The sequence below is a fragment of the Varanus komodoensis genome, unplaced genomic scaffold (genome assembly GCF_004798865.1).
Source record: "Varanus komodoensis strain SLA01 unplaced genomic scaffold, ASM479886v1 scaffold1, whole genome shotgun sequence".
Lineage (NCBI taxonomy): Eukaryota > Metazoa > Chordata > Lepidosauria > Squamata > Varanidae > Varanus > Varanus komodoensis.
This window is the reverse complement of record NW_025335268.1, coordinates 18352209-18362023: the sequence shown is the minus strand read 5'-3', so window position 1 is coordinate 18362023 and position 9815 is coordinate 18352209.

Sequence of the window (9815 nt, the reverse complement as noted above, 5' to 3'; positions counted from 1 at the left end):
GATGAAACTAACTCTTGACTATAGATTTGACTCACCACACTATCCTATGTATCAGGTGTGGCATCAGGGACTACACGCACCTGTCTCTGCTATTATGATTTTGAAATGACAGGGAGACAGGGGCTTACCTGTGTTTCTGTATCCTTGACCCTCATGTCCTTTGTCACTAATAATTAATTGTAACCACACTTAGCTAGTAAGTAAGTACCACTAATCCAAGTATCATTTGCTTCTGGGTAAACATGCACAGGACTGTGTGTTGATGGTGTTTATTTTACAGTATTTGTATACTGTGTTTCAACCATAACTTGAAAATTCTTAGAAGCCACAGACAGACTTGGCAGATTCAATAGGATGCATTTATACAAGTTATGTTTTGGTTAGAAACTGTAACTTGGATCAACAATTGCAGCAGAAGACTTCCAGATTCTATTGAATTCCAAGGAAGGGAAAGATAATGGTTCAGTTAAATTTCTAATGCAAACTTCTCTAATATCACAATTTTGAACCAATGTGTGCAATTTGATCTAACATGTCAGTTACCTTTTGGCATTTGCATTTGTTCACATTTTGAGTTCTGCATTCAAAATTGAATGAAAATAGGAATGCATTTGGGAGAACTACACACAAAAATGTAAATACTGGTGAAAAGAATAGTAAAATGACTTATATTTTGAAAATTGCTTGCAAAAATGTATTATGCAGTTAGGCAAGCTGCATTAAAATGTGTTAGGGAAAGGGGAGTTTTAAAAATGTACAATGCTTGAGATGAACCATATCTAACATTGGAAAAGAGAAACTCAAATGGAAAGATTTGTCTGTCTCTGCAGTGCTTCCATTTTCCTGCCCCTATATGCTTTTAGCTAACAATTGCTCATGACTCAGCCTCTATAATACTAAAAGGAATTATATTTTTTAAATTTAATTCTCTTGCATGTGGTTTTATATAGAAAAAGTCATAGAAAAAGAGGCAAACTGGTGTGGAGGTTAGAGTGATAGCAAGTTGCTGGGAGGTATAGGTTCTGCTCTGAACTGTGAAGCTCAGTGAGTAATTTTGGACCAGTTGCTCATTCTCAGCCTAACCCACTTCACAGGGTTGTTGTAAGGATACAATGGTTTGGAGGAATACTATGTAAGTTGCTTTGAGTTCTTGCAAGATGGAAGAAAGCAGGATACAATGCAATATAAGAACAGATCCAGTGGCCACAGCAAAAGAACTTCACATAGAATTTTGTATGAAATATTATTTAAAAAACCCAGCAACCTCATATCTACCAAATCTACGAAATTAAATAATGTGATCAATTTAGAGTGCTTTGTTAGACACTAAAGATCTGTTGTATGAATGTGAATGTGAGTTGCAAGACTGCAGAGAATGATATGCTAAGAAATGTCATGCCTGAGGAAGAATGCAAGATTGAATTGCAAATCTGCAAAGAAAGAGCACACATATAAGCAGACATGGATGCATGGAAAGATAAGGGGAGTGAATGAAAAAATAATAATTTTACCTTAAATGTTGGTGGTCTTCTTGGATTCCTAATATGCAGAGAGAAAGAGATTTGGTTAAGTGCGAGGTCAACCTAGCAAAGAGTACCCAGGCTTCTGTGAAAAAACTGGAAACAAAAAAAGACCCAGTTAAAAAAAGACCCAGATCTGTTAAGGATTATCTTTGGCAGGAACTGTATAATACAGGAAAACACATTAATATTATCAGCTCACACATGTACTCCTGGGTATATTAGCAGAATTGCAGAAAGGTAACTCCAGCACCACTGGCTGCACTTAAAAATTCTCCCACAGAGTTGCCCTTACTCTTTCCTTAAGTATTAATTGTAATATTTTGAGTAGATCCATTCTGAAGGCTAAAGTGGGGGATCATAAAATATAGGCCAATTCATGACAGAACCAAATGTAGTGATCAAGAGTTTACATTTTAAAAGGGGGTTCTAAAAAGAAAAAAAACAGCAGAAAATGAATCTTCATATAAAACTCTAAGCCGCAAAAGTGGGCAGGGAAGAGATGAAAGAAAGGAAGCCCTCCATAGACAGCTGGTTATCATCTTAATGCTGAGCCTACTTTTGCGCAACAAAGAAGATTTAATTCAAGAATTAAAAGCTTTCTTCTTGATTCTGTTGAGCCTAGAAAAGAATGTGCTTGTAAAGCTCAGAGTAAAACCCCAAGCCAGAAAGTTGAATTGCAAGTCAAAGACCCTAATGAAAGCAAAGATTAACAACTTGGTGTAGTTTTAAAATCTGCAGCTCCATTTCCAAGAAAAGAGAATAATAGCTTTATTATTTTGGCACATTATTTTGTGCCTATTTACAATTTGTCCAAGCTGTCTGATTGTTTGTAATTCTTTCTTTCATTTTTGCTAATACTTTTCTTTCCAGATGCAGAGCTAAGCTACAAGACTTTTCTACCTAAATTTGATATCGTGTAGCAAGGCTGTTGTCACTTTCTAATTCACAGATGACTCAAGAGAATTTGAATCAGTAGGAGGTTTAATTTCAGAAGAAGTGAAAGAAAGATACAAGCCAGTGTTGTAGCAGAAGTACTTGTGGTATTTCATGCCTCCCTTGTTAGAAGAACTTGCCTGGCCTTGATGAAGGACATTTGCTGGTCTGTCTCAGACAGCAAAAATCTCCTGGTTCAGTGATCAACCCGTCACTAAATATGCACTGATGTACATTTGTGTATGTGAACTTTTCAATTTCCACACCAACATCATTTCCACCCCCAACCCTGCCCAATAGGAAAAGAGGCATTGTCATTAAGATATACTTGTTAATTTTGCATTCTTTCCAGATTAGCTACTATAATGCCTTAGCCATTGTTCTTTGGTGTCATTAGCATGACTTATTTTTCAGGGCATACAAAAGTCTTTCTTCTCAGGGGTAGGGATTCAGAGCAACTGCCATAAACATGTTGCAGGCTTTTGTTTTCTGAACTGTTGATGCTTTTCACTGTATCTTTTGTTGGCATTTAACTGAGAGGGGCCCTGAATATTCTCCTTTTCTCTTTCACTATAAAAATGCATCAACAACAAAAATAAGCTGCCTCCTTCCTAACTGCAACAGGATGGGCTGGGGGTGGGGAGGGCTGTCTGTGTATAAGAAATACACAGCTTTTTCCATGCATATTTGTATTGTTCCATAACTGCCAATAAAAAATTGTAAATCACTTCTTACCAATATATTTCTTGTTTTGTAAATACTGGATTCAAGCAACAGGAAAACACATGTTTCACAACCACCCTCAGTTCATTGACAACCCACACACAACCCTTGAGTGTGGGTTACTGTACTGTATGAATCCAGTCTTTTTTAATGGATGAATTTTAGCATTTCATGGAGCACCACTTGCTTGAGTTGTAAATTATATGCATTCCCCTAATGGCACTATATACTTTTCCTTACAGGCTATGCAGGTTCACTGGTAGACTACTGGCCAATATCAAGTTGATCATCTAGCATTTGCTGCTTCTGGCAGCCCTTGTAAAATGGACCTTGCTCTGATCCTGCAAAGTACATCCTCCAGCACACTCAGGATTACATAACATAAATTTGTCATGTCTCGGCTGTGAGAGCTCCTGAATGTAAATTCTTGCTATATAAAATTTAAGACATTGCTGGACTGCAGGGTTAAAAAAGCAAAGAAACACTAGATCATTCAGGATTTAGAGCAACCTACCCTTAACCCATATGATAGGGCATAATGCATTATAGAACATGATATGGATATGAAAATCCTGATTTACAATGCAATCCTATACATGTTTATGCTCCATGAGGTTTATTGTAAGCATGAATCTTTAACTACACAAGAATCTGTGACAGCTGCCCTCTAATCCCAATGCAAGAGCGCCTCCCATAATTTTTCTAAAGGAAAACAATAAAAAGATGGATATTCATATTCCCAACTGCACAAAAAGTTAGCTTCTACTGCACATTTGTTCATATGTTGTTATTTTTTAACAGCAGCATACCATGAGTGGTTTTCATATACTTCAGTTCCCTACTTTTTTCTCTAATTTTCTATGGGGTGACACCCGTTTTTATAGTGCTGCCTGGCTATGGAAAACTCTTGCCAAGGATGCACATCTCACTTGGTTTATTTTTGGCTCCAGATGAAATCTGTCTTATTTGTCCAGAATTTTTAGAACTTTCAGAACTGTAGTTCCTTGTCTTCAGTTGGACTACACCCACCGGTCTGGCTGCTCCACTGCTTATTTCTGTCATATTTCATTGCAACTGTCCTTTGGAGACCTTTGAAAGCAGGACAGAGTGTGCTAAGGAAAAGAAAGATCCAAGCTGCCTCCAGGGAACCCAAGTGAAAGATGAGCACACTCAGTATGGAAATGTACTTCAGTAACTTTGAATTGTTCAGGTGACTTCATTTTCCATGGTGAAATATAGATTAGGAAAGCAAAATGAAATATTCACAACTTCTATTGCAGTATAGATAACATACGGCAGGTGGCGCATATAGACTTTCACATCCTTCCTGTAGTTTAGTGCTGGCCACAGTTGGCTTCGCTCTTTTGGGGGAGTCTCAGTTTGTCAAATAAACTGTCAGTTTGTTAGGCAGGTGGAGGAGAGGCAAGCCACAAGGCAGCCTTCCCCAATCTGATACTGGTTGGAGAATTATGGAAATTGTACTGCAACGTGTATGGAAGGCATCAGGTTGGGAGGTTCCTGTAGGGGTTGTTCATCACCTGGATGCTCTCCCTGCATGTGAGTTTCCAAAAGCATAAATTATATGGTGACTCCCTTTGATCTGTTGGGATGCTTTGTACTGGACTGGACTCTATTCCAGCCTCCCTTCTACTGTGGTTCCAGATTTGTCCCAGGAGGTATCAAGAGCCTGTTCATATTGCAGTTGCTTGGATGAGTTTCAGCTTTTGTAACCCGATTTGGACAAAGTTCTTTCAACTTCCTTGGACCTGTTCCCAACCCAATTCTATTGGCAGAGACTGGCTGGATTTATTAGGGCTCTGGTTAATGTCTCTCTAAACAAGGAAAATGTTCCAGGGCCTTTGAAATAGGCCATTGTATGACCTTCAGAGAAGAAGCTCTCATTGAAAGCCAGTGTGGTGTGGTGGTTAGCGTGCAGACTGGGGACCCAGGAGAGCAGAGTTCTAGTCTCCTCTCACACACTTTCCAGGGCTACAGTTGCACTGACTCTTCAGATGAGGAGTATGATGGCTGGGAAACAGGGAATACAGAAATCAAGATGGCACAGGAGGGTGAGGTTACCTCAAGGCTCCTCAGGTGGACCATCAGTACAGCAGGCCTTGGAAGGGAAGGTGGGGGGGATAAGGGAGAGGAGGAAGACAAGCCAGTGCCCAGCACAGTTCCTGACACGATGATGCAGTGTCAGGATAGAAAGGCTACCCAATTAGAGGGCCTGCATGGATCTACCCAGAGGGCTTACCCAGAGGAGTGGAGCCCAGGGTTACTGAAAAGACAGGGTTTTTTGGAAGGAATTTTAAGTTTGTGTTCAACAAATCACTTTGTTCATGCACAGAGACTTCTCTTTTTGTATCTGTCAGCTGTGGATTGGAAATAAAGAGCTATTTTGCAAAGAAAGTGTCTGTTGTTTCAAATGAATAAAGGGAATCCCAGCTTCAAGATTGGGTGACTTTGGGCCAGTCACAGACTCTCAGTCCAACTCCAGGGTGGTTGTGAAAATACAATAGAGCTATGTAAGCTCACAAGATGAAAAACAGTGAGATGTAAATGCAATGTACTACTAATCCAGCTTTGTGACAAGTGGTACATCTGGTTCCATTGAGTCAAATTCAGGTTCTTGTTCTCAGCTAGTTCTTGTATTTGGCCAGGATTTGAGACAGCTATTTACCTAACTATACGGGTTGATCATCTTAATCAGGAGGCACATGTGGGGAGTGAGTCCTGTTGATTTTCCCAAGACATCTCATTAGCTTTCAAATCAGCCACAGTAATGCTTTATACTTTCTGGCTGGGCTGAAAACAGGAGTGAAATGGTACTCTATCTACATGGCAGGCTCAAGACATTTTCCACCTGAGTGGGAACAGCAAATGGCACCACACCTTTTAAGTCCAGATGTTTTGGACTTGGTGACCTAAATGCTGTTTCCAGCTCCATGATTCTACCACTCCCCACATTTTTGACCACTGGCCATACTGCCTTGGACTGGCCAGAGTTGATGTCCAAAACTTCAAGAGGGAAGGATGCTCTAAGTCATGGTACAGAGTCCCAGAACCAAGTTTATTTGGACGCTTGAGACACAAAATACCACAGATGCCTCTTCCCCCCTTGATGTAATAATACAGTGACAACATTATTAATAAATAACTCACAATTTGCTGCCTTTTCATGAAGTTCGGCATCTGTTGCTTGAGGCGGTTGATTCCCTTTCCTGAATGGAAGGGGCATCTCCGTGTTGCTACATCTCAAGCAGATCTCTGAAGCTGGCTCTAGCACATGAGAATGATCCTTTCAGGTGCTGAGGTTCCTGCCCTCCTTCCCAGCTATGAGAGGCTGGGCAAGATTTTCAAGTTCATGGCCATCACTACATGGCTGATGCCTGGCAATCCCTCTCTTCATCCTTAAAACCCAGTAATGCAGTGGAAATTCTGAATCAGCACCAGTTCCACTGGAAATGTGGAAGGAGAAAAAAGCAAGGAACAGAACTCACAGACCGATGGCAGAAGTCCACCTGAGAATGAAGTCTGGTGGTTCAGATACAAAAATGTTGCTTGCCATTCTTACTCGGCCTTAGCCCCCATTTAAGTAATTTTACAAGCTAGTTAGGCCTGTGCGTTGTAAGCAGCTGCAGTCTTGTGCTGCCCATTCAGTGTCTCTCAGGACATATACTGAAACCAAACATAAAACTGAGGAGATTTAGTATTTTCCTCACATACTATATTTGATTAGAGTAAATGAAGATGCTGAATCACTTGATTTCTTTGTAAGTGGTGTAAAGGCCTTGCAAAATTACAGAGAAGGGTGTTCTACATGCCATTTGGTGGCAGTTTGTACACAGATATGTTGTTTTGTCTGAAAAGGTGCCAAACTCTGCTTTAATCTTCTAGAGCGCATTTTAGTTTGAAGCGCAGCCAACCACACCCATCTTGACAGACCAGAATAATATGCTCCCTTCACAAAAGTGGAAACAAAAATTAATTTAGCTTCCTGAGAGAGCTTACTTCCAGGATATCAGGTAAATGATGTATTCAACATAAATTTAATCCTTCAAGGGATGTATTAAGATCCAAGTGTCAGCCGAATTTTAACACAGATGTCTTTAACACCTTCTAGTAAATCTAAGTAGAGGAAAGAAGTTCGCCCTTCTCATTAGTATTTAAATAACTTCCAAGCCCAAACCTTGGGTGTTTCTAGGCTAAAGAATCCTACTGCTACCAAGTAAAAGACATTGTGCAGCTATTCAGTTTTTCCTTCTTAACAGAAAGGAAAAAGAAGGAAGAAACAGTAGGGAAACAGAGGAGGACAAAGATAACATTTAGGACCCCCCCACCCCAATGTGAATGAGGTAAGTCAATGACACAGTAAAAGCCTTACTAGAAACTACCCCCTTTTGTTCCTGATTTGATACATAACTGCAAAACTCTGACCAAAAGTTCTTAATAAATTGAACAGGCTGCCTGCTCAGCTTGAGAAGCAAGAAATCTTGGGGGGGAAATATTTGCCCAGATAAGTAGCTGTTAAACTGTCCTATGGTGATGTTCATTTGCAACTTAAAAAGTGGAGGAAAGAAAAAAATCTGTACCAAGGTAAGCCAAGCTCTTTCTCAAAAAAAATTGATGTCCATATGCTTAAGCCATCTTCATTTACCAGGAAGAGATATCAGAATAAAGCAAGTAAATCACAATCATCATTTAGTCTACACTTTTGTTTTTCAGATGACTTTAAATTCTGTCCTAATGTGTTTCAAATTGTGCCACACTCAAGTTTCAGCTTCCTCGTACATATATCAGCTATGACACATATGTAGAAATCAAAATCTCTTTGGGGTGTATTTTGTATTACATTCTCATCCTTCTAAATGTATGCACACACACACACATCATGCAGTGCTGATAATTCACACATTGGTGGAGCTCATTTTGAAAGGCTGGTAATTGATTGCAGGACAGTCTAGTTTCCTAGAATAACTTTTATCAAAAGAAAATACATCATCTTTGTTTTAGAACAATAGTTTTCTTTTGCATGGTTTATTTTGCTTCAGCCAGTCACAAGAAGAGGCTAAAATCTTTGTGGCCCCGCAAGCAGTCTGTTTACTTGGGGATTTCAACAGAGAATATCATTCCAAGCCACAAAAGGCTAGACAGCTGGAAGAAAATGTCATAAGCCTACTCTTGCAGATAAAAAAAGAACAGGCAGAATCTGCAAGGGGTGTCACAGTGTGGAGATGCTTCCTGTCCAGGATTCCAACTATTCCATCTGTCCACCTCTCCTCAGTTTTTAGTCTGGTCCCTCAGTCACAATTCTGTGCTGACCTTACATAGATTTCATTAGGGTCCTTCAAGAGGCTCCAAATTCAAGGAAGAGTTCCCCTACAAAAGTTTCTCTAAAAATGATATCAAGAAATGCTTTTCTCCTTCTCACATAATAGTTGAACCTGGTATTCCTATGCATCCAAAGAGTGGGAAATCCAGGAGAGATAAAAGGAAATTCTTCCTAGCACAGTGTGAAGTCTGTAAGTCACAGATGCAGAAGCTGGATTCTGCTTGCATGGGGACATGCAGAGGGCACCTGATATAGGCTCAAACTGACCTTGGAGACTCGCTTCCTGCTGGGCACCCATGAGAATGCTTGGTGCAAGGTGGGTTTAGGCAGGGAAAAGGCAGGCCAGAGTCCAGGGAGCCAGGCCAAGGAAATCCAATAGATTCCCACCCACAAACCGGATTCCTTACACTTTGCTAGACTAGATAGGCCTTTTGCATGATTCAGAATATTTTGTTTGTTCTACCTTCTTAGTGTTTTATTTTCATTGTGTCTCTCATTAAGAAGTAAAACTGACATCTTTATGTTCTCTCGAGGCCAAATGTTGGAATCGCAGCAGGAAAATAACAGAACCTTTACTTTCCTACTGACTTTGGTACCCTTAATTTGGCCTACAATAAAGCAAATGATTTCAGTCCTTCTGGAAAACCCACAAAGCAAATGTTAATGACAGGAAGACATCCTGTGGCTCTCAGCTGTTGAAATGATAGGGAAGCTGTTTTGTTAGCCAATATCTCATGCGTGCAAGAACTTAATAATAATACACTTTGGATCTACCAGGCCAATGTGTTGACACAGGGGAACAAAAACAAAACAAAATAAGAAACCCGCTTCCACTCTGCCAAGCCACATATCTTGGCAGCCTGCAGCCTAGAAGATAACAAAAGCATATTCAAAAGATTTGGCAGCCTTCCTGGCACGCTACACCTTGGGTTTAGCAAGTCAGGCAGGCTGTGCTAGCTGTGCAGCTGAGCCTTAATATGGCTTCACCTTTCAGAATCTGGGCCCTGATTTTTGCTTGTCTTGCTGAGTCTTCTGAAATCGGGAACATTGTGGTAGCAGACTCCATTCATAAATGAAGGAAGGTCTTCTGGAAAAGACTTTGAATAAGTAAGGCACAGACCACACATCATCATGCTCGTACAATACTCTGCCAAGGCATATCACACCTTCAGGATTCTTTGATGTGGGCAGGAATGTGGGTAGTTATTTGATTTAATTCTTTTAATGTCTTCCTTGTTTCACTCCATCAGCTAGAACACTGAGCTTCCTTTAAAGCTACCGGAAAGCCTCTTAAATATCTT